The sequence below is a fragment of the Camellia sinensis genome, chromosome 13, assembly GCF_055761805.1.
Source record: "Camellia sinensis isolate YWXY chromosome 13, ASM5576180v1, whole genome shotgun sequence".
In the NCBI taxonomy this organism is placed as follows: Eukaryota; Viridiplantae; Streptophyta; class Magnoliopsida; order Ericales; family Theaceae; genus Camellia; species Camellia sinensis.
In genome coordinates, this window is record NC_138973.1 from 39,653,931 (window position 1) to 39,678,899 (window position 24,969).

The following is a 24,969-nucleotide window of genomic DNA, read 5'->3' on the forward strand; positions in this document are numbered from 1 at the left end:
TAATGAAGATTTTAATTTTTAATTTTTAAAAAGGGGCTATAACAAAATTAAGGGGTACATATACAATATCTAATGAAAAAAAATAAAATAAAGCTGTTTAAACTATAATAAAAAAATGTAATTTTAAAACTTGAGAAAGGCAACTACCCACCTAGGTTGCATGTGGCCCCATCGTTGCAGGTAGAAAATGTTTTATCGAGCCGCTAGACAAGTCATAGTCACTTCGTTAATGCTAGGAGTGCTTTTAAGTAATGATTGATCATGTGTTTTGATGGAACTCCTCTCTATATAAAAACCAGGTTGCTTGGGTTGCTTGGGTTGAGCCGCTAGACAAGTCATAGTCACTTCGTTAATGCTAGGAGTGCTTTTAAGTAATGATTGATCATGTGTTTTGATGGAACTCCTCTCTATATAAAAACCAGGTTGCTTGGGTTGAGGCAAAATTGCACTGTCACTAACCAACATTAAGAACACAGATGACATCATTGGCCTATCTTCAGGGCATTTCTGCATGCATAAGAGACCAACTTGTATGCACCTTAATACCTTTGACATTGGAAATGAACCCTCCATCATTGGATCTAATAACTCGAAAGCCCTTTCTTCAGTCCAAAGGTTCCATGTCTGCAATGGTTCAAAATATATGTAAAAATTAAATATAAGAAAATATGAGGAAAGTAAAAAAAAAAAAAAAAAAAGATTCTTTTTTATAAATCAAGAACCCCCTCCAACTCAAGGTTACATTCAACCTACCCTTGCAAGGCTTTGGATGGTTGCAACTACCCACAAACCACAAGTATGGGATGAGTCAAGGTGTTGCTAACAAAACACAATATCTTTTGTTTTATAGTTGGTTCGCGTTTCGACCTTGAACCATTGAACCATGGGTTGTAAGAAGAAGACATTATACGTTTATGAACTTACACGTCCAAGAAGGTTAAGATCATGGTCTGAATGACGAAATATTCGGTTCCTTTTGCCACTCATTATTTCTAAAATTATGACTCCGAAACTAAAAACATTTGATTTCATTGAAAAGAGGCCATCAATTGCATATTCTGGAGACATATAACCACTGCATATCATTATCAAAGAAAAAAAAAATTTAGACATGAACTTAAATCTATAGTTTAACCTAAAAAAAGGAAACATTGCATTGTTTACTTACTAAGTTCCAACCACCCTTTCTATTTTTGTTCGTGATTGATTATGTCCAAAAGCCCTGGCCAAGCCAAAATATGAAATTTTAGGATTCATCTCACTGTCAAGTAACACATTGCTAGCTTTAAGATCCATATGAATGATTCTCAATCTTGAATCTTGATGAAGAAAAAGAATCCCTCAAGCAATTCCCACAATAATGTCCAATCGTGTACTCCGTGTAAATGATTTACTTTTTTTTTCTACACCTGCTAGGAAAAATTCACCAAAGATTTTTGCTTAGTTTATTAATTGTTTTCATAAATCATTCTGGTTAGACAAACTTCTTTGGCAATAATATGTTTTTTTATTGGTCAAATATAAATTCCAAGCAAGAAAGATATGATACATGATCCAGTGGCCCCAAATGCCCCCCAATCCCATATCACCCACATCCATTTGATTATATCATAAATTCCAGGTTATGAATGTTTTGGGACAGAAAACATAAAAAATTATAGACAAAGGATCCATGATTGAAAGATACATAAGAAGGTTGAGAAGGCAAACCAAAAATGAACGAATCCAAGCTTCCATTGGGCATATACTCGTAAACTAACATTCTTTCTTCTCCATGGATGCAACATCCCAAAAGCCTAACTAGATTTCGGTGTTGAAGCTTGGCAATCAAAGTAACCTCATTTTGTTTTCATCCACACGTTGTTTGGAGCTCGTTGAGAGGCGCTTGACAGCTATGTCTTTTCCAATTGATAGCTGACCCTAAGGTATTAACATAAGGTTTAGAAAAATATTATACAAACTAACAAATCCTGTGTATTTTTCTTGCAATAATAAAACTTTGTATTCTGAAACAAAATCTACTTCAATGATATTATAGGTACAATATCAGTTAGTATGCAAAAATGGTAAGATTTGGTAATTTATATAGCATTACACCAAGATTTATTTTTCTATGAAACAATAGAGCAATGGAATAAACATACTATGTAAATAGGCCTGAAACCACCTTCCCCAATTTTATTTGTATCAGAAAACTTGTTAGTTGCTGTTGCAATGGTGATCATATCAACAATGGGTAATTCTAGTTTTTCTTCATCATTGGCTTGATTGTTGAATCCAACATATATTAATCACAAAACACAAAAGAAAATGTAGAGCTCATCAAGTTCACTATTTGATACTGAAATAAGGAGGAAAAACAAACCTACAAATTCTACATGGGTAGTGCTTAGTTTACTGAATAAAATGACAATTTCACCAAAAAAATTATTTCTCACGTTTAGTTGATCAAAAAAATAATAAAAATACATTAAAAATAAAATTTTCATTTATCAGTATAAGTGAATGTTCATGACATTGTAGACGTCCCCGAACGTCCCGGGAGGGAATCCCCAGATTTGTTCATTGGGGCTCACTACAGTTCGGACTCAAATTGTCACGGTTCTTAATCTGATCTCACAATGTGCAATGTGAGATTGATAAATCATCAAAGAGTCCAAATCTGACAAATCGTTTTGAAAAACAGATTTTTAGAAAAGAAGTGCCAAACATGGACTGCTTTGCCAGATACAGAGTCGCCACCTAAATATTTTATTTTTGGGGAATTTAGGAAACCCTGACTCGTGCCTAAGGCCACGTGTTCGTCATCACAAAGTTACCTCGGCTCGGGAACTTGGGTACGATTGGGGAAGGTCACTTCGTGAGCACCCCTGCTCGCCCGATCAAAGATCGGCCTCTACTAACCATGTTATCTAGTTTTGAAAACATTATGCGTTCTCATTCCGGTTATTAGCCTAGATTTACTATGTGATGCGCACAACATACAAGTATAGACTGGATCGCCTGAATTGGAACAAAACAATTCATGTTTGTTTTTAAGAGTGGTTTGCTACTCGTAAGTAGGCTAAAAATGTAGATTTTGCCACCCTCGGGTGGGCTTAGAAAAGATGGTTTTGCCACTATCTAGTGGGCTTAAAACTCACAGTCAATGCATTGTTCCAATTTAGATAACCCGACTTTCACCCATAGGCATTCAGGCAGTTATAACACATAAGCACGTAGCCTCATGGTGAGCATGCTATCATGGCAGACACTCACACGCATGCAAGGATGCTAAAGCATAAAAGCTTACCTAGTACTCCAAGCCGAAAAAGAAACTAGTTAGTAATCAAATGCATGATCCTAGTTCATGTTAGCAATGGCTAATGCAACGCATACAGAATGAAATTAGGGCAGCCTCGGCTAACCTAAAGATGGCATATGAAATGCAACAGATAACATGTATTCAACTTGGAATTGAAATACCATGCAATTAGTATGATGCGCCAAGCCCGATGCATGCAATACAGATGAATGGATGCACGCATGCATAACATAAGGTATGCTAATTTAAATATGCCCTAATACTAACCATTGAAAGTAGGTAAGTAAAAGGAAGAGAGAAGTGGGGGTTGGAAGACATACACACACTTATTACACAATTGCCCTCGCTCGGAGGGTCCGAAAGAATAATACAGACCGAATAACGAACCAACTATCCTAGCTAATTAATTATTACAAAACTCCTAATTAATTAACAAATTAATTAAAAAAACAGCCTAAATATGAAACTAAAAGAGACCACCTCAGCTCTGCCTCAGAATGCGTGGATGATGCATGCTCGATTTGCCTTGCCCGGAAGCCCGCTGCCATGCCATTATTGCCTCTGTTTGCACTGTCCTATACCTCTGAGGACTGTGAAAACCCTGGAGATGCCTCTGAATTGCTCCCTGAGCATTGTGAGATGCCACCGACCAAGGCATAAGATCACCGGCCATTGATAAATGGTCATCGACCAATTGTTGAGCCATCGGCTAATTATTTTTGGTCGATCGGCACTATAGGTAGCCGGTCCGCCAAATCTTCCTGCAAAATCCTATTTTGACAGCAGCAGAGGACAGACAAGGCATGACATGGAATTTTCAAGCAAATGTGTGCATGTCCACTCTCCCTATCATGTTATGGACTCAAAGGGGGTGTGGACCTCGGTATTCGGGCCACCAATCACGCATTTTGATGCATGATGGCCAAAAGTACCAAGCTTGCAAGTCAATGTAAATGAATGCAACAAAACCACATGAGTGCTACATGCCCTATCATGTTGAGATCAAAGGCATTGGCGATCGAGGATTGAGACATGTTTCGTCACTTTGAGTACGAACACATTCCATTCCTCATGCTTGGTTTGACACCCCAAGCCAAGCAAAATGTAATGCATGTATGCAACGTGGCTCAAGTATGTACATGATGCTAAGGTACAAGACATGCCAAATGCAATGTAACCTATCATGCAAGTGTGCAATGTGCCAAGCATGCAATGCTACAATGCAACCTAGATAGGAAACTAGGCAAAGTGATAAGCATGTAACAATGCACTAACTACAAGGATGCAACAATCATACAATGTAATGAGCATGCTACAAGATGCAAATGCATGATCCATGGATCTACACTAAGATGGAGGAACCTCAGCCACACCCCAAAACAGTGGCCAAAAGTACTAAAATGATGATGCCAATCATGCAAAATAAACATGCAAACCAATGAGCCTAAGGCTAAGGTATGAAAGGCAAGTTTCAAGAGCACTCACATGATGACAAACATGGATGCTTGACTAACATATTAAGCTCTGAAAATGTATAGAGGATGATGCCAAATCACCCATGTCATGCAAGTAAGGCATGCCACCATGACCAAAACTTGAAGCAAACAAAGGGGTCCAAACCATAGCTATGTCAACCAAACCCCAAAGGACCAAAATGACTTAAAGCAGTCCTAAGGCACTCCAAAACAAGACTAAAGCATGCATAGATCATGGTCAAGACATGCTAAGAAATGGATGCAAAACAAAGGGGGATTTAGGGCCACAAAGAGGGCACTCTATTACAACCACTCCAACCACACGTGGCATGGACTAACCAATGCAAAATCAGAGTTTTAACATGCAAAATAAGCCCCCAAAACCCACTGATATGGCACCCCAAAGACAAAACATGGTATCATACACAATGACCAACTCTTGAGACACAAAACTACAATACTTTCAAGCATTGAAAGAGAGCCAAATGCAAGTGCACAAGCATGGATTATGAACTGAAATATGGTCTCCAATGATTCCAAATCATGAGAATAAGCTAAGTAAAGCATGCTAATGACCCACACACTCAAGGCTCACAAACCAAAATACAAAGGGTCTATACCAAACATGGCAAACATGATCAAATCAATACTCAACAGACCTCAAGTATGATGAAATATGACCAAAAGCTTCACCAAGCTAGGCAAAAACATGCAAGCATGATGGTCTAATGGCAAGATGCATTTCTAGGAAAAATAGAGGAATACAAGGAAAGTATATTATGCATGCAAGGGGGCATTAATCTGACCAAAAATAGAGGTATATTATGACCAAATATCACCCAAAAACCTCTGAAATGGAGCAAAAAACAACTAAGCATGCATGCTACCCTTATGAGCCAAAAACATGAACAAATGAGACACAAAGGGAGAGGGGTGTCCCTCCCCTATGAAAGACCTCAAAACCTCTTCTTCACCACTGAAAATCCTCTAGATTTCAATGGTGAGAAGGCCAATGCACAAAGGTTCCCAAAGCTCAACAAAGAAAGCACAAAAAGGGCCAAACAAGGCCTAAGAGGGGGAGGTCGACACCCAACACCAAAATGACCTTAATGAAGTATCTTAAACACAAAAAAATAGAACTTTTATATGTTATACACAAAGCTCAAAACAGCATGCAAAGGGGGTTAAAATCTAGTGCAAGAATGGGGAATATAAAGCAATAGTATTACCCTTGGAGAACACTTCAAGAACAGCAAGTCCAACCCCCTTCTTCTGATCAAAACCAGCTCAAAACTCCAAGAACAAACTCTCAAGACCTCAATAACCCAAGTATGGTGTAATACTAGGTGCCTTAGTGCAAAACTAAGAACAAAACACCCTTTTAAGCCCTCTAATACACACAAATGAAGAGAGAGAAGGAGATATAGAGAGAGAGAGTAATGTATATATGCTATATAACTCTGATTTTGCTGAACCTTCTCAAAGGAGGAGGGAGGCCTCCTTATATAGAAAAGGCAAAGGCCTAAGCTTCCAAGAGAAGCTAAACAAAAGGGGTTAAGGCTTCCTAAAGAAGCTAAGGCAAAGGGGCCAAGGCTTCCTGAGGGAGCTGAGACAGGGGTCCAAGCTTCTTGAGGAAGCTAAGACAAAGGTCCAAGCTTCCTCAAGAAGCTATACCAAAAGGGTGCAAAGGGTGCAAATTCCTTCATACACGTGTATGGAGGATAGGTCCGTGCACTCCAGCTGGCACAGCTGGCATGCATAATGCTTGAAAAAGGCAAAAAGATGGTACCAGCCAGAAAAGGAGTCCATCAGCCAAATAAATGGTCGGCCGACCACACAAAGTGCTGACCAGCCATCACCAATGGCCGGTGGCAAGAAGACACAGCCGGTAGCCTTAAGCCGTGGCTGGTGAGGCGTGGGGATGACCAACAAGCCATTCTCTACCTTCTGAAGCAAAAACCAACAAGTGTTTGGTCCAACCAAGCACAAGACAACCGAGTTAAGAGATCCTGAGGCAAGGCGCGTAGCCGAGACCCCTGGGAACTCAAAACGAACACAAACAAGGATGATCACCGAGTGTTCAAACAGTGACGTCCAAGTCTTGAGGACGGTAAAAAATGGGGTGTCTACAGTTGCCCTTCTTTGACAGAACTCGAAAGTCATAACAATGACGGGAGTGAGTGTCAAAGCCCAGAGACGACCCATTTTTGACAAGGCCGAAGACTTAGACAAAGCATACAAGCTACAAGCAAAGATATGCGCCCGAAGGCAGGAGCAAAATGCATGACAATGCACAAAGCCGAGCATAACTTATGATCATGCAAAGAAAACTGTAACGAAGCATATACATATAGTAAATGCAACAGTTTTAAGCAATCAAACACAAATCCAACTACATTACAATGCAGAAAGGATGTAAGAGAATTATGTAATTCTCACTACGTTTCACGCGGAGAATACAATACCTGTGCGGTTCGTCTGGTCGCGCCAGCTTCAAATGAACCGTTCATAGAATATCCTGCCTGTAAGAAAAAGAAAACTTAACAGGTACAATATCGGTAGCAGTATGCATAACAATGCAATCTGAAGCTGCGTGACAATGCAAGTCGAGTAAGACGCATAACAATGCGATTTGGGGTAGGCATAACAATGCTATAAACATATGTAAGTGAAGAACACGTGACAACGTGCACAATGTGTGAAGATGTAAACACATGTAAGTAAAGCATACACGACAACACATATAATGTGTATAAAAAGGGACTTGAACACATGTAAGTAAAGCATAACATGACAACGCATGCAATGTGTATAAAAAGGAACTTGAACACATGTAAGTAAAGCATAACGTGACAACGCATGCAATGTGTATAAAAAAGGAACTTGAACACATGTAAGTAAAGCATAACGTGACAACGCATGCAATGTGTATAAAAAAGAAACTTGAACACATGTAAGTAAAGAATAACGCGACAACGCATGCAATGTGTATAAAAGGAACTTGAACACATGTAAGTAAAGCATAACGCGACAACGCATGCAATGTATATAAAAGGAACTTGAACACATGTAAGTAAAGCATAACGCAACAACGCATGCAATGTGTAAAGAAGGAACTTGAACAGATGTAAGTAAAGCATAACACGACAACGCATGCAATGTGTATGGAAGGAACTTGAACACATGTAAGTAAAGCATAACGCGATAACGAATGCAATGTGTATAGAAGGAACTTGAACACATGTAAGTAAAGCATAACGCGACAACGCATGCAATGTGTATAAAAGGAACTTGAACATATGTATGTAAAGCATAACGCGACAACGCATGCAATGTGTATAGCAAGCAAGGTATGAACACATGTTCAACATAAGTATAGTGAAGGCATGCTACTCGCATTCGTTGAGGTGCAACCAAATCGAGACGAGGCATTTGTTGAAAGTAAGACGCGTAACGAGCATGCTTATTACAGTGACATGCGGAACTCGCCAGATAAAAGGATACAGGAAAGGATACACTTTGCGTGCACCGAGCATCACACACAGAAGACATGGTTCGAGGTCAACACGAAGACCAGTTAACATTCCAAAGCACACTTTCTTGCATTAGCTTGAGTAATGAAGGTGCCAAACCGTATAATTGACCCGAACAAAGGCACGGAAGGTGCATCGATCACAAGAGGAGGCCATCGGTATTAATCCAGACACTCTGCTGCCCTGCTCTCCTTTTGCTTTACTTCTTTTACTACTGTTAGTTTTAAGCACATTGCACTGCCTCAGGCAGGTTTTACTTTTTCAAGACTATGTATTTTTGCAAAGACATAATGGAAATGAAACAGCTATTTTGTTCAAAAAGGTGTTACATTTGTACTTTCTACGCATCGCATCACGTGGCATCACATAACAATGTGAATGAAATTGAACTTCGTTTGAAAATTAAGCACTTGCATCGTAATAATCAGGTAGTGAACCGACTTACAACTCAATAAGCAAAACAAAGAAACTCGATAAGCTAACCAAGTGCGAGCACAACTCAATAAGCAAAGCAAAGACTTAAAGAGAGTGAAATACAACTCGATAAGCAAATATGCAACAACTCGATAAACCAATAGGCGTGACTCCGCAAAATCAATCACTAAAGACACTGGAAGTGGAACCAGTCACAAGTTTTTAGCATTTTCAGCAGATGGACAACTCTGAGGATAGGAGGGAAGGCCACCGGCCAAATAAAGAGGTCACCGGCCACAATAAATAGTCACCGGCCATTGTCACTAGCCGATCGGCCAAACATGGTGGTTGGTCGGCACTATTCATGACCGGCCGGTCAAAAATGGCAAGAACCACCAGAATATTGACACCTGTCCTCCACCCACCTTATCCTCTACAAAAGGCCTCAGCTTCGTAGTTTTTCTCAATTCAACATTGATTTGCTCCAAATGAAAGAGTTTCTTGCCCAGAATCTCATGGCTTGGATTGCTAACTTGGACGGCTCGGAAAAGCTGAATTTCCGGGGCTTCGACATAAATGCACTATTCACTCTGAGTCGTACTCCGCTGCACTTTCCGTTCCTTCATGCTGTGGCGAGGTTTTGGAACCCGATAACACATGTCTTTAGCTTTGGTGGGCAAGAGGTATGTCCTACCTTCGAGGATTTCCAAGCTTTGATGGAATCTGAGCGTAACGAATAAGTCTTGCCTCAGCTTCGTTTCGGCCACGCCCAAGCCTTAGGGCGAATGTGTGGGCTCACGATGCACGATGCTCGCTCTTTGATTTGGGACAGAATGCTGGATATTCCGAGTTTGATTTGCCGGTGACCGCGGCGACCATCATTGGCAGGGCTTTCGACGACACGCCCTCTGTTTGTGCATGCTATCTTAGTTTTTGCTTGCCTCAGGCTCCGGAGGGTCTAGTGTCCAGTTGATCGAAGTTGCCCAAGGCTTAAAAGAGGGCAAGAGCTGTATTGCCATGACTCTAGCTGAGACGTTGATGGGCTTGGACGCTTTTTATCGCCGAGAGACGACCAGATTTACGGGGAGTCCGCTACTGTTGCAGGTAATGTTTCCCACCCAATCTCACATATGTATTTGCTCACATCACTCGGCCCTTAGGCTCGGTTTTTCTCACAAAACCCTTTTCTCACTGTTCTCTCAACGTACATCTCTCTATTCTTTGTTCTCTCATTTTTCCTCCCTTCCAAGGTGTGGTTGATGGATAAGTTGTGGGTTATGGACTCTTGCCCAGCATACTCAGTTCGCGGCTACTTCTTCTGACATTGTCTAGTCAATGCCCTTGATGAGGGATGGTGGTTCAATTGGATGTGCAGCTTGTCTGCGGACTGCATTGCTTGGCGGTACCCTTGGCTCGACCTACCGGCAATGAGTTACAGCATGTCCCAACAGATCGGGATTCAGTTGATTGGCTTGGCGCATTGCGTATTCTACTTTCCTTTTTGGTTCCAGTGCCAGTTCGGTCATGATCAAATTTGCCCGCCAGAGGGAATAGAGTACCCAGCTGCATTCCCAGTCTGAGGTGCGCAGCTTGCTCGGTACGCCACAGCGTGGAGGACTAGAGAACTCCTGGCCCCTGCTCCTACTTTCAATTGCACTTTGTCTGATGAGTGCATAGATTGGCTCAATGAAGAGGCACAGATTGGGCCCAGCTTGGCATCAGAGGCTTCGACCAGCTCTGGGAGGGGACGCAGGAACACCTGACTTATTTATGCCCCGAATTTATTGCTTTATTAGTACTTTCAAGTTTTCTTTATGAATGTGATAAAAAAACAACTTCAATTTGTATGCAAGAGCAGGAGAACTCTGTATTGAAATCAATGAAATTGAAGGTTGCGGGTACTGAAAATTTTCCGCTTTGGTCCAAAAATGGTCTAAGTTGTAAAAAGATTAATTTGAACAAAGTCAACTTTTATCAAAACTTTTCAAAACCATTTTCGATATAGATCAGAACTGGACACGCCTGAGATCTGTCACTGAGATGCACAACCCCAGATCCCAGCAACTGGAAAGTTGCACCTAGTTTGAATAGCATTGTACCAGAGATCACTACCGAAGCTCTTGATTGCTGAATAAACAAAGATGACCGAGGTGATCAAATGGACAAAATTGATTGGGGAAAAAGTTTATGGCTGAACTTCAGGATGAAGTTGCCTACGTATCCCAAAGATGAGAATCAAGCCTGACATAGTTCAGGCTTGGGTTCACTCGAGTATTTTCACTCTCCTTTTGTGCTCTAACTTTTGCCAAGGCCGCCCTTTGCGGGTTTTCAACCTTGCGAGCTCAGTTTTTATAATTTCAAATTTTCTATGCTCTAACTTTTGCCTAGGTCGCCCTTTCGGGTTTTCGGCCTAGCGAGCCTCTCAGGGGTAATATTTCTTCAACTTGTCCATATTGATCGGCTGTGAAAACTCTAGGCCATCTAGGTCCATCAGAACCACAGCTCCACTTGACCATATAGATTTGATGATGTAGGGACCGGTCCAATTGGGTCTAAACTTGTCCCTTAGGTCGTGGATAGGAGCTCGGTTGTCTTTGAGCACCAAATCCCCTTCTTTCAAATTCTGGGACTTAACTTTCTTATTGAAAGCCTGGGCAATTCTGCACTGATAACCTTGAACATGGTACAATGCTTTCAGTCTTCTTTCATCAAAGAGCATTAGTTCCTCAAATCTGCTCTGCTGCCAATCTGCTTCGGCTATCTGACACTCAGCCAGTACTCTCAAAGACGGAACCTCAATTTCAATAGGTAGAACGGCCTCCATCCCATAAACTAATGAATACGGGGTCGCCCTAGTAGAAGTTCTAATCGAAGTCTGGTAGCCCCACAGAGCAAACGGCAGCTTATCTGGCTAATCCCAGTAGGTTTCCACCATCTTCTGTAAAATGTGCTTGACATTCTTGTTGGCGGCCTCAACCGCTCCATTGGTTTGAGGCCGGTATATGGATGACTTGTGAAAAGCCACATTGTATTTCTCCAACAAGTCAATCACTTCCTTTTTGAAGTGGGAACCATTATTTGAGATAATCTCGTTCGGGACTCCATAGCGACAGATGATGTTGTTCCTGATAAACTTTGCAACGTGTGAGGCTTTCAACACAACATAAGATTGGGCCTCAACCCACTTTGTAAAATAATCTATCGCAACCAGGATGAACTCATGCCTATTTGACCCCTTTGGAGTAACAGCTCCAATCACATCAATTCCCTAAACTGAAAATGGCCATGGCGAAGTCATATTGTACAGCTTCGACGGCGGGATATTCATGCGGTTTGCATGGATCTGACACTTGTGGCATCGCCGAACAAAACCGATACAATCCTCCTCCAAGGTGGACCAGTAGTAACCTTGTCTGAGGATCTTCCGCGCTAGCATTACCCCATTCATATGCGCACCGCATTCCCCTCCATGGATGGCCTCCATCAGGCGTTTTGATTCTTTAGCTTCAACACACAGCTTATGCATTCCCAGATGACCTCTCTTATACAATTTACCTCCGCAGATGATGAACTGAATGGCCATTCTTCTGATTGCCCTTTTGTCCTTGGCATTTGCCTCTGGTAGATACGCCTCTTCCTCCAAGAAGTTCCAAATGTTTTAATACCAGGGGTTGTCGTCCTGAACCTCATCTATGGTAGCAATTGATTCATATACTGGCGCAAACTTCTGGTCAATGATGACTGGACGCATCCGGACTCCAAACGGGATGTCTATCATGGAAGATAGAGTTGCTAGTGAATCTGCGAACCTGTTGTTCTCTCTTAGCAGATGAGCAAAGTTTAGCTTCTCAAATCGAGGAATTAACAAGTCTAAGGTCTAGTGGTACATTATCATATTTTCTTCTTTGACTTTCCAGTCTCCTTTTGCTTGAGACACAACAAGGTTCGAGTCCCCAATGACATCCAATCGTCTTGCCCCTAATTCTAGGGCTGCTTCTAGACCGGCAATGCATGCCTCATATTCTGCTTCGTTGTTCGAGACTTTGAACCGGAGTTTGAAGGCTAGAGGGATACGGGAATTGTCGGGTGCTATCAGCAACACCCCTATCCCATACCCGTACTGGTTTGACGCTCCGTCAAAGTACATCGTCCAAGTTTCATCCTCGATGTGCAAAATGGCCTCATCTGGGAATAAGTACTCAACTGCTTCACCTCCTTCCACTGGATGATCGGCTAAGAATTCTGCTACTGCTCTTCCCTTGACTGACTTGTGCGTCACATATTTCAGATCGAATTCGGAAAGCAACAGCAACCAACGAGCTAGCCTACCCGTAAGTGCCAGTTTCTCGAAAAGATATTTGATGGGATCTAACCGTGAAACCAACATTACAGAGTGGGCTAACAGGTAGTGCCGCAGCTTCCTAGTAGCCCATACCAAGGCTAAGCAAGCCTTCCAACGGTGTGTAGTGAGTCTCATACTCTAGCATCTTCTTGCTCAGATAGTAGATGGCTCTCTCCATCTTGTCCTCTGATTCTTGCGCGAGCATACAGCCCATTGTAGTCTCAGTTACTGAAAGATACAAAATCAACGGTCTCCCCGGCTCTGGTGGTGACAACACGGGTGGGTTCTGTATGTATTCCTTGATCTGTTCAAAAGCAGCTTGGCATCGGCCGTCCCACTGAAATTTCTTTCCTTTCTTTAGGAGGCCAAAAAATGGTTCACAAGTCAAGGTTAATTTTAAGATAAACCGTCTTATGAATTGCACTTTACCTAGAAAGCCTCGCACCTCTTTTTCAGTCCTTGGTGGTGGCATTTCTAAGATGACCTTGATTTTGGATTCGATGCCTCTCTATGTAATTAGAAACCCCAGCATTTTTCCTGCTGTAACACCGAACGTACACTTCTGAGGATTCAGCCGCAACCGAAATTCTCTGATCCTTTGAAAGAACTTTTGTAAGGCGGTGTAGTGGCCCTCTCTTTCTTTGGACTTGACAATCATGTCGTCCACGTACACCTCAACCTCTTTGTGGATCATGTCGTGTAATATCGTGGTCGCGGCCCGTTGATATATAGCTCCAGCATTCTTCAACCCAAATGGCATTACTCTATAGCAGTATGTCCCCCACGGGGTAATGAAAGTAGTCTTCTCTCGATCGTTAGGTGCCATCACTATCTGATTGTAGCCTGAGAAGCCATCCATGAATGAAAGCAAAGCATGCCCCGTTGTGAAGTCCACCAACTCATCGATATGTGGTAAGGGAAAGTCGTCCTTCAGACTGGCTCTATTCAAATCCCTGAAATCCACGCATACCCTGATCCTGCCATCCTTCTTCAGCACCGGAACGATGTTGGCCAACCAAGTTGGGTATTCGGAAACCAACAGGAACCCTGCGTCAATTTGCTTGGTGGCCTCTTCCTTAATCTTGAGGGACCAGTCCGGGCGGATCCTTCTGAGTTTCTGCTTGATGGGTCGGGCCTCAGGGTCAAGAGGGATCCGGTGCTGTACAATCTCAGGATCGATTCCAGGCATGTCTTCGTAGGACCACGCGAAAACATCTTTGAAATCTTTTAATAAACCGACTAAGCACTCGCGTTCCTCCGAAGATAACGTGGGCCCGATCTGGACCAGCCGCGGGTCCTTCTCAGTACCAACATTCATAGTAGTGATTTCATCAACTAAAGGTTTAACAAAGCGTTGTAAAACCGGAGGAGTTTCTTCCTCGTCGTTTTCATCAAAATTTTGGAAGTCTGAGTTAATGCAATAAATCAAGGGCACAGAAAAGTACTCAGAAACCACATCCAAACCGTCCGATTCTTTTGTTACAACAGACTTAAAAGAGAAAGAAAAAGACGACCTAGACAGGATTGTGGCATCCGGGTTATCATTCCCAGGATTACCTGACTCAGACTCAGTTGAGCTGGAACCTGATTCCAACTCACAAGACACGGTGGAATCAGATTCCGGCTCAATACCTAACCCGGTGCTGCTTGACAAAAATCCCTCTTCATAATGCCAAATGAGAGAGGGTGCAATGGATGCATCCAAAATGTTTGCTGGTAGGCCCGCAGCCGTTTTATTCCCGATCATGGACACTGAGAAGTTATCCCCCAAGCACTTTTGTACGATCGGAGGATCTGAAAGTAGACATGCCAGCGCTACCCCCATTTCACTTTCGGCGTCCTCAGACTCCACTTTCTTGCTCTGTTTGACCTCAACTGTTGGGTGTGTCTGCTCTTTGGCAACATCATCCCCGGATAATTGCAGGTCAAAAAAGATCTTAAAACCTGGCACGCGCTTCCTTTCCGTATTCAGCCACGGCTCTGGGAAGCCACAAAATGGAAAGTCCTCCCCCTCCCAGACGAAGCGTCCATTTAGGGTACCCTGGATGGGTCGGTGCATTAGCTCAAAAGACTTCCCTGCCTGCTTCGCTCTGGCTCTCCCAGCCATCTCCTTGTCTTTCCTTATCCAATCCTCTTTGGTGGGCAGATAACCCAAACCAAAGGTATGCGGGTTATGTGGCACTTCGGCCAATGCTGCGACGCCCTTCCAGCCGCTCTTTCCCAATCCCATCCCGAGGATGTGTTGGAGCTTGTTCATGAGGTACACTAATTGAGCACTGACATACAACCCCTCATTAACAGCCAAAATGTTCTGTACAACCTGGGCCTCAGCAAGGGTAAAACCTGACATGAACACATCCTCCATACCGTGCTCAATTTCCAAAACTAGCGTAGATACTTCTGGTGGTGGATGGATCAACAAATTTCCAAAAACAATGGCTACTCCCTTCCCATGAGGGTATTTCACCATCTGATGCAAGGTGGACGAAACTGCCTTTACCTGGTGCAGCCACGGCCGTCCCAGGAGTAGATTGAAAGTGGCGGGAACCTCTAGGACGTGAAAGTCTATCTCATGCTGTCCCGGGCCAACCTTGGTTTGAATTTCACTGTTCCCATTACTTCTCTGCTCGTGTTGTCATATGCCCAAATCACCTGGGCTGTCGGCACGAAGTCCACGGTTTTTAAACCGATTGCATATGCAGTTCTTGTCGGGCACACATTGATGGCGGACCCTGTGTCGACAAGTACCACGGGTATCCATTTGTTTCTACACTCCACAGAGATGTAGAGTGGCTTGTTATGGTTCGCACCCTCAGGTGGTAGTTCTTTGTCGGAAAAAGGCAACATCGGGGTAGCTCCTCTCGGAAAAACTAAGCCCACCAGCTGTTCGGGCGTGGTGTCTATTGCGAGCTTGGCCTTATCTATGGCCGATAAGACATCTTGTCGATGCACTCGCGATTCCATAAGTAATCACCAGATAGAGATGTCTGCTTGTTTCTTTTTCAACTGTTTCAGTATAGCCTCATCTTCAAGTTGCTTCTCTGTCTCCTTATCTTTCCCAGACACCTCTGGCTGATCTAGGTGTGGAGGCTTGAAATACCGTCCACTCCTAGTCATGTGGTCGACTTCACCAATATACCAGGTATCGTTTGGTTGATTGCTCCCCCAATCCTCATCCGTGTGGGCAAGACATAAATCATAGTCCTCTCACCACATTCCATCGGCAACCGACAGACACCTGTCCGGCTCCGTTTATACTGTTCTTGTACTTACAGTATTTTCAGTCCCCTCATGGGCTTTAGCTTTTCTGATTCTCTCTGAATCCTCAAACCTTTCCTGTTCCAACTGTGTCAGTACAGTTGTCTGTTCCATAATTCCCGTATTCAAAGTGCCCAGATCCCGAGCGAAATTCTTAACACCGGCGCTCTTCGACGATGCACTCCGATCCTCGGCCCCTCCGGCCACAACTGATGTCCTTGCCCCTGACGGGCCCCGTTCCAACTGAAATTCTTCGACAACGTCTGGTAGGTCATCAAGCCACCCGGTAGCCTCTACTAATTCCTCAAAATCTGACCAGTTGACGGCCATGTCCCCTGGGTCTTGTTCGTTGAAAAATTGGAGGTCAGCAAAGTCCCCTTCCATAGATGCTAAGTCCTCTGATCTCTGATCAAATCTATCCCCCTATATCACACAAAGCTTTGCCCTTTTTGGCAATTTCACACTTGATCTATCCTGGCCTACCAACAAAATGTAGTCACTCGGACTGTACATCTCTCCGGCAAAACTCCCAGATTCCTTAGATTCTGACTCAACAATCCCATTCTCCTCTGAAATCTCCCATGTTCTGTCTTCGACAGTCACCACCATTGGTTCGGGTTGGGTTCTGGAGATGTCCAACATGCACAAGTCAGTGTAGTTAGGAAGGAGCACCTCCAGCTTGGGTAGGTGGGATGGGGTGATATATATGCTAGGATCGTAAGACACGACCCCAGTCTGGATTAAGTTGATTCTTTTAGGAGGTGGAGCTTGGTGGTGCGGTGGGAGAGGGTTTGTTGTGACATTGGGTTTTTCGAGAGGCACAATCACCCCATTATCAATGAGATCTTGAATCTCATGACGTAATCGGAAGCATTGGTCGGTGTCATGACCGTGCTATTGGTGAAATGCGCAATATTTGGTTGGGTTGTGGGTAGGGAGAAGTTTTTCCGACAATGGCCACGGCTCTAGGGGCTTCAAGTGCCCTTTTCTGATTAAAACCCCTAGAGCTTTGGACAGGGGCATATATAGTGGAGCGAAGGTTCTTTGATTTTTGGGCGGGTAGTTGGCTGTTTGGGTATTGCTTCCGGACGCACCAGAGAATGGCGTAGCTACCATGGTTCTTGGAGGGGAAATGGTGGTGACCATGCTCACTTCTGAGGCTCTTGTAGTTGTAGCGCCGCTCGGGCCTGCATTAGTGTTGCGGTTAAAGGTTCTCCTGGGTTGCTCTCTGTCATTGTCGATCAAGCCCTATTTTAAGGCATCCTCAAGCTGTACTCCCATCTCATACAGATCTGAAAAGGTAGGGAAGGGGAGCACGATCATTTTCTGCATTAGCTTAGGCTGGAGATTGCGCACAATCATCCCAATTTGATCTTTATTGGTGGGCCTTAGGGTCATCATTGAGGCCTTGGCCCTCCATCTGGTTACGAACTCCGAAAAGCTCTCCTTAGGCTCCTGCCTTGTCGTCTTGAGATCACGGGTCATAATCTCGATTTGCGTGTTATATGAGTACTGTGCAATGAACGCCTCGGCCATCTCATCCCAGTTCCTCTTAACATCATCTTCTAATTTGGCGTACCAGATGGCCGCCACACTCGACAGGGTCCGGCCGAACAAAGATAGCTTCTATAATCTGGTGAGGCCCATCGGCTTTAAGATATCTGAAAACAACCTCAGGTGCACCATGGGGTCCTCAGACCCATCAAATCGGTCAATATGCGGCATCTTGAATCGGTCCGGCAGCGTCACAGCTGCGTCGGTATACCCATCCTTAATATTAGGAATGGTCTTGACTCCCTGGGATTTCTTAAACATCTTTTCCAGCTTGCTCAGCTTTAATGCTGTAGGGTCCACTTCGAACTCGAAGGGAGAATCCGGTACATTGATAGGCGTGGGCGCCTTGGATAGTTGCGGTAGAATCGGGGGCGGAGCCGGCCCCGTTGGAATGTCTATATCCTCTTGGATATTTTGGACATTTGGTGTCTGCTCGGGTATCGGAACCCTTGGTGGGGGATGAGCTTGATGTGAGACAGATGCCCCGGTTTGCTGCTGTAGCCTTATGATTAACTCTGCTTGTTCAGTCATAACCGTGGCCTGTTGTTTGGCAAATTTTGCCTGTCGGACAGCGTCTTGCTGCATAGTTTTCATGCTCTCTTGGAGCTGGCGCACCATCTCCTCTAAGCTTGCCATACTGCTCTACTCTGATTGAATTACCGGTATATATTCCCTTTCTGTGGTGAAAACTGAGGCCTCGACTTGACTGTCCATTAGTAGGGTTGACCACTGCTCTAGCAATCTCTGCTCGGATACACTGCGTCTTCTCGACCTTCGTCTAATAACTGGGGGTAGAGAATAAAACACTGGTTGTCCGTCGACCAAATCCTCAGATCAATTAAGTTGGCGACCTTTAGTCTAGAGTGCTTGGGGAATATTTGCTGGGTTGAAGCAATTGTGCTAAACTACCTAGCAAAAAGATAAATAAAGCAATAATAAGAAAATAAATAACCAGACAAACGGACAACATAACAGCGTAAAATAAACACACAACACACAGTTGGGCATCACAACACATGGTTCATAAGCTGAATACACTATTCCTCAATACTGATCATTGTCCCCGAATCACTGCCCCAAAAACTAAATCTGATACCCGCAGATAATTGATTCCCGAAATACTAAACTGGTGCCCGCAGGCCTGATACCCAAATTTGTAAGCTGATACATGCATTCCTGTAGAGGCCAACTCTAAAGCACATAACAGATAAGTGAGAGCCAAAACACCCCTATGTTGGGGTAGGGTTTCCCTGTCCTATTTTGTCAGGAGCTAGGGTTTCACTACGCACGCAGCGGTTTCAAACAACCTATAATCGGGTAAGCAACCTGTCCTAGTTTGGAATGGTCACTATGGATTCCGAATATGCACTAGGTCGAATTGTCAAAAAGGGTGCCCTAGTAAAAATCGGGGTTTGTGTTCCCATACTGGCAGAGCCCGTAACCGGTCAACCTTATGGCACGCAGCCTCAGGCTAATCGCTCAGGAATAGCAGATAGCAAACACTATGTCCTAGGCGCACTAATGCACATGCAATGCAAAGAAACACATAAGTGTCATTAAAACAAGATATCACGAGTTCGAGTCAAGTTCTCTAAATCCCCAGCAGAGTCGCCAAAAACTGTAGACGTCCCCAAACATCCCGGGAGGGAATCCCCCGATTTGTTCATTGGGGCTCACTACAGTTCAGACTCAAATTGTCACGGTTCTTAATCTGATCTCACAATGTGCAATGTGAGATTGATAAATCATCAAAGAGTCCAGATCTAGCAAATCGTTTTGAAAAACAGATTTTTAGAAAAGAAATGCCAAACATGGACTGCTTTGCCAGTTACAGAGTCGCCACCTAAATGTTTTATTTTTGGGGAATTTAGGAAACCCTGACTCGTGCCTAAGGCCACGTGTCCGTCATCACCAAAGTTACCTAGACTCGGGAACTTGGATACGATTGGGGAAGGTCACTTCGTGAGCACCCCCGCTCGCCTGGTCAAAGATTGGCCTCTACTAACCATGATATCTAGTTTTGAAAATATTATGCGTTCTCATTCCTGTTATTAGCCTAGATTTACTATGTGATACGCACAGCATACAAGTATAGACTGGATCGCCTGAATTGGAACAAAACATTTCATGTTTGTTTTTGAGAGCGGTTTGCTACTCGCAAGTAGGCGAAAAATGAAGATTTTGCCACCCTCGGGTGGGCTTAGAAAAAATGGTTTTGCCACTATCTAGTGGGCTTAAAACTCATAGTCAATGCATTGTTCCAATTTAGATAACCCGACCTTCACCCACAGGCATTCAAGCAGTTATAACACATAAGCACGTAGCCTCATGGTAAGCATGCTATCATGGTAGACACTCACACGCATGCAAGGATGCTAAAGCATAAAAACTTACCTAGTACTCCAAGCCAAAATAGAAACTAGTTAGTAATCAAATGCATGATCCTAGTTCATGTTAGCAATGGCTAATGCAACGCATACAGAATGAAATTAGGACAGGCTCGGCTAAACTAAAGATGACATATGAAATGCAACAGATAACATGTATTCAACTTGGAATTGAAATACCATGCAGTTAGTATGATGCGCCAAGCCCGGTGTATGCAATACAGATGAATGGATGCACGTATGCATAACATAAGGTATGCTAATTTAAATATGCCCTAATACTAACCATTGAAAGCAGGTAAGTAAAAGGGAGAAATAAGTGGGGGTTGGAAGACATACACACACTCACACACACTTATTACACAATTGCCCTCGCTTGGAGGGTCTGAAAGAATAATACAGACCAAATAACGAACCAACTATCCTAGCTAATTAATTATTACAAAACTCCTAATTAATTAACAAATTAATTACAAAAACATCCTAAATATGAAACTAAAAGAGACCGCCGCAACTCTGCCTCGGAATGCGTGGATGATGCATGCTCGATTTGCCTTGCCCGGAAGCCCGCTGCCATGCCATTGTTGCCTCTGTTTGCACTGTCCTATACCTCTGAGGACTGTGAAAACCCTGGAGATGCCTCTGAATTGCTCCCTGAGCATTGTGAGATGCCACCGACCAAGGCATAAGATCACCGGCCATTGATAAATGGTCATCGACCAATTGTTGAGCCATCGACTAATTATTTTTGGTCGGTCGGCACTGTAGGTAGCCGGTCGGCCAAATCTTCCTACAGAATCCTATTTTGATAGCAGCAGAGGACAGACAAGGCATGGCATGGAATTTTTAAGCAAATGTGTGCATGTCCACTCTTCCTATCATGTTATGGACTCAAGGGGGTGTGGACCTCAATATTCGGGCCACCAATCACGCATTTTGATGCATAATGGCCAAAAGTACCAAGCTTGCAAGTCAATGTAAATGAATGCAACAAAAACACATGAGTGCTACATGCCCTATCATGTTGAGATCAAAGGCATCGGCGACCGAGGATTGAGATGTGTTTCGTCACTTTGAGTGCGAACACATTCCATTCCTTATGCTTGGTTTGACACCCCAAACCAAGCAAAATGTAATGCATGTATGCAATGTGGCTCAAGTATGTACATGATGCTAAGGTACAAGACATGCCAAATGCAATGTAACCTATCATGCAAGTGTGCAATGTGCCAAGCATGCAATGCTACAATGCAACCTAGATAGGCAACAAGGCAAAGTGATAAGCATGTAACAATGCACTAACTACAAGGATGCAACAATCATACAATGTAATGAGCATGCTACAAGATGCAAATACATGATCCATGGATCTACACTAAGATGGAGGAACCTCAGCCACACCCCAAAACAGTGGCCAAAAGTACTAACATGATGATGCCAATCATGCAAAATAAACATGCAAACCAATGAGCATATGGCTAAGGTATGAAAGGCAAGTTTCAAGAGCACTCACATGATGACAAACATGGATGCTTGACTAACATATTAAGCTCTGAAAATGTACAGAGGATGATGCCAAATCAACCATGTCATGCAAGTAAGGCATGCAACCATGACCAAAACTTGAAGCCAACAAAGGGGTCCAAACCATAGCTATGTCAACCAAACCCCAAAGGACCAAAATGACTTAAAACAGTCCTAGGGCACTCCAAAATAAGACTAAAGCATGCATAGATCATGGTCAAGACATGCTAAGGAATGGATGCAAAACAAAGGGGGATTTAGGGCCACAAAGAGGGCACTCTATTACAACCACCCCAACCACACGTGGCATGGACTAACCAATGCAAAACCAGAGTTTTAACATGCAAAATAAGCCCCCAAAACCCACTGATATGGCAGCCCAAAGACTAAACATGGTATCATACACAATGACCAACTCTTGATGCACAAAACTACAACACTTTCAAGCATTGAAAGAGAGCCAAATGCAAGTGCACGTGCATGGATTATGGACTGAAATATGGTCTCCAATGATGCCAAATCATGAGAATAAGCTAAGTAAAGCATGCTAATGACCCACACACTCAAGGCTCACAAACCAAAATACAAAGGGACTATACCAAACATGGCAAACATGATCAAATCAATACTCAACAGACCTCAAGCATGACGAAATATGACCAAAAGCTTCACGAAGCTCGGCAAAAAAATGCAAGCATGATGGTCTAATGGCAAGATGCATTTCTAGGCAAAATAGAGGAATACAAAGCAAGTATATTATGCATGCAAGGGGGCATTAATCTGACCAAAAAAAGAGGTATATTATGACCAAATATCACCCAAAAACCTCTAAAATGGAGCCAAAAACAACTAAGCATGCATGCTACTCTTATGAGCCAAAAACATAAACAAATGAGACACAAAGGGAGAGGGGTGTCCCTCCCCTATGCAAGACCTCAAATCTTTTCTTCACCACTAAAAATCCTCTGGATTTCAGTGGTGAGAAGGCCAATGCACAAAGGTTCCCAAAGCTCAACAAAGAAAGCACAAAAAGGGCCAAACAGGGCCTAAGAGGGGGTGGTCGACCCCCAACACTAAAATGACCTCAATGAAGTATCTTAAACACAAAAAAATAGAACTTTTATATGTTATACACAAAGCTCAAAACAACATGCAAAGGGGGTTAAAATCTAGTGCAAGAATGGGGAATATAAAGCAATAGTGTTACCCTTAGAGAACACTTCAAGAACAGCAAGTCCAGCCCCTTTCTTCTAATCAAAACTAGCTCAAAACTCCAAGAACAAACTCTCAAGACCTCAATAACCCAAGTATGGTGTATTACTAGGTGCCTTAGTGCAAAACTAAGGACAAAACACCCTTTTAAGCCCTCTAACACACACAAATGAAGAGAGAGAAGGAGATATAGAGAGAGAGAGTAATGTATATATGCTATATAACTCTGATTTTGCTGAACCTCCTCAAAGGAGGAGGGAGGCCTCCTTATATAGAAAAGGCAACGGCCTAAGCTTCCAAGAGAAGCTAAACAAAAGGGGTCAAGGCTTCTTAAAGAAGCTAAGACAAAGGGGCCAAGCCTTCCTGAGGAAGCTGAGACAGGGGTCCAAGCTTCTTGAGGAAGCTAAGACAAAGGTCCAAGCTTCCTCAAGAAACTAGACCAAACGGGTGCAAATGGTGCAAATTCCTCCATACACGTGTATAGAGGACAGGTTCATGCACTCCAACTGGCACAATTGGCATGCATAATGCCTGAAAAAGGCCAAAAGGTGGTACCGGCCAGAAAAGGAGTCCATCGGCCAAATAAATGGTCGGCCGACCACACAAAGTGCCGACCGGCCATCACCAATGGCCGGTGGCAAGAAGACACGGCCGGTGGCCTCAAGCTGTGGCCGGTGAGGCGTGAGGATGGCCAACAAGCCATTCTCTACCTTCTAAAGCAAAAACCAACAAGTGTTTGGTCCAACCAAGCACAGGACAACCGAGTTGAGAGATCCTGAGGCAAGGCACGTAGTCGAGACCTCTGAGAACTCAAAACGAATACGAACATGGATGATCATCGAGTGTTCAAACGGTGACGTCCAAGTCTTGAGGACGGTCAAAAATAGGGTGTCTACAGACATACAAATACTAAAAAAATATCATTTCATTTCATTTTACTTTTATTCAAGTTAACCAAAAAGCTTTCCGCATCATACAACTATTTATGTATATGTAAATGGCTCTAGGTGATAAGCGAGAAGTAATCTGTTTACCTCTTCTTGCCTTTTTCATTACCAACCAACAAATTAATAAAATAATTAGGGCCAGCATCACGACAACAGATGTCACCACAATGGCCTTCTTTTTACCAAATCTTATGGACTTCTTCTTCTTCAAATGTTGATCTAGAAAAAAAAAAAAAAAGAACATGGTCATTGATTCAATTTGAAATTTGAATTAGCCCATTGTGATTTGGGCCACATGTGATTTATCCCCCTAGCATTTGGAAATGACCACATAACCTCCTTGTGGTTTGTGAACTAAAGTGCACTGTTAGGCCCGTTAACAATTTAATGAAAAAGATAAAAGTACTCCTGTATTTTGGTCATTTGTTTGGAAGGCAAAGTATACTTTAACCCCATGTGCTTTATTCTATATGCGATTTATTACCTTGTAATTTGAAAATGAGCATATAGCTCTCTTATGTTTGCCACGTGTTTCACACTTGCTGTTAAGTTGGACAACATGTTTAACGGTGCACTTCAATCTACAAACTAAGTAGGGGTTATGTGGTCATTTCCAAAAATTAGAGAGGTAAACCGCACATGGCTTAAATCACAAGTGGTAAAGTGAAGTTTGCCCTAGTGTAAATTACAAGGAAATAAAAGGTTTTTTACGAGTGATTTTCACATTGGCGGTGTGCTCCACCGATAGTAAGGGTTGGTTTGAGGACAAGCTAAATAAACATCTTATTTGTTACAAGTTGTCACATTACCTTTCTATTTTTCTGCACATTTTATAAAAGTCGCTAAATAAACCAACCCCAACCAACCCTAAGAGCCTAATAATTATACAGTCCTAAAAAATAAGAAAATCATAGAACAATGACAAAGGTACTATTGGATGGACATGCAACCATGTGATCTTTCTAACTCATGATAATTTGTAACAAAATGTACCATTTTCCTCCCTTGCTATAACCTAA

The 24,969-nt window shown here is 43.0% G+C and overlaps 1 pseudogene; it reads right to left on the reverse strand.

Annotated features, from left to right (window-relative positions):
* Nucleotides 1–192: 192 nt before the first annotated feature.
* Nucleotides 193–16,710, reverse strand: LOC114314882 (G-type lectin S-receptor-like serine/threonine-protein kinase SD1-1; annotated as a pseudogene).
* Nucleotides 16,711–24,969: the final 8,259 nt, after the last annotated feature.